Below are 1447 nucleotides of genomic sequence, written 5' to 3'. Positions count from 1 at the left end.
GATGTGGGGGGGGGGTTGCGCTCTGAGAGAAAGAGATACTTTGATATTTCGGAATGTAAGGAGGGTGAATGTGGAGAACTGGAGGTTGGGGATCTAATTACCGGGCCATAATTGGGGGCTGGGGAATAGGGTTGCCGTCCTCTCAACTCGCTGCAGATCAATTATGTTAAGAGAACATCTGTAAGTAGAGCTTAATGAGGTCCATTAGAGCAACATGCGCTGCCTTCCCTAACGGTGCTTGTCAGCTTCTTGGATGAGCTGGAGTGTGCTGCTGACTGGGGACCTGACGGAGGGGCTTAAATAGGAGAGCACCGGCTCCACTTCGAGAGAAACCAGACGGTAGAAGAGATCGGAGAGAGGAGTTTTGGGGTGTTTTTTTTGTTTATTTTTTTTTGGTGGGGGGGCGGCCGACGGAGAACTCGAGGACGCGCGCCTCGATTGGAAGTGACAAAGTTGTGGACGAGATTCGTTTTGATTTTTGGAAGCCGCTGCCTGCACTTCAAGGTATGCAAGCATGTTTTGTTTTTTTTTGTGTGTGTGTTTTGAGTTGACTCCCCACTTTTTTGTGGCTGGCTACCAGCTACAGTGTGTCTAAAAAAAAACCCGTCGGATTCATTTTGGACATCGCAAAGTGCTCACACGTGAGTTTCAATCCGCTTTTTTTGTTTTTTAGAGGGGGGGGGCGGGTCTGCGTAAAATGCGCGTAAACTCCCAATCGTGCGTCTAAAAATCTAAAACAGTCACGTATTTCCTTGCTGGAGAGAAAGGAAAAAAAAAACCCTCATCCATCTTCCAGTCGCAGCGAAGGCGGGGGAATCATTTCGCCCCAACGCGGTTGAGTGAAAGGCGGGTGGGAGGGCACCGGCTCCGCGGCAAATTGCATGATTACCAAAGATAGGCCGCCTTGAAATAATTCAATCCATGACAAAACCTAATTACGGCCAGGTAATACCCCTGTCAGCTTTAATGCATCTCATCACTCATAATGGCGCGAGGAGAGCGTTTTATGACCCATCTCATTATCGCCGCCTTTTGAAGCCTCAAAATCCCGGGTTGCCATTCTGTCTCCGAGCCCGGCACGATTTCCAAGACAATAACATCGAATATATGTCAAGTTATTCCTCTGGTTTCAAAAACACAAAACATTTGGGGGGAAACGTGCCTTCGTGACACGTTTTGGAGCCGAATGAAGTTTCCAGGACGCTTAATCGAGCGTCGAAACATCGCGGAGGAGATGGGGGGGAGAAAAAAAAAAAGAAGAGTGGGTGCTAATGAAACGCGGCGGGACGTTCAATCGAACATCGAGGTGTCCCCGAAATGGTGTTTTAGCGCGTCGAACTTTGAAAATGGAGGAAAAAAATGACCCGATGGGGCCACACGCGCGCATCGCTCGCATTTGGCAGAATCGCGCCGGACGAGGGAGCACCTGTAGCGACTCTCTGGTCCT

At 49.4% G+C, this 1447-nt stretch overlaps 1 protein-coding gene across 1 annotated transcript in view; it reads left to right on the top strand.

Annotated features, from left to right (window-relative positions):
• The first annotated feature begins 310 nt into the window (after positions 1-310).
• The window catches only part of lmo3 (LIM domain only 3), a 34817-nt gene continuing 33680 nt past the window's right edge, over positions 311-1447 (top strand). The window contains exon 1 of the mRNA XM_019866234.1: positions 311-504. The gene's annotated coding sequence lies outside the window, so the exon portion shown is untranslated. The remainder of the gene's footprint in view (positions 505-1447) is intronic.

Source organism: Hippocampus comes, unplaced genomic scaffold (assembly GCF_001891065.2).
Source record: "Hippocampus comes isolate QL1 unplaced genomic scaffold, H_comes_QL1_v1.1 scaffold50, whole genome shotgun sequence".
In the NCBI taxonomy this organism is placed as follows: Eukaryota; Metazoa; Chordata; class Actinopteri; order Syngnathiformes; family Syngnathidae; genus Hippocampus; species Hippocampus comes.
This window is presented reverse-complemented; position numbering and strand designations above follow the sequence as displayed.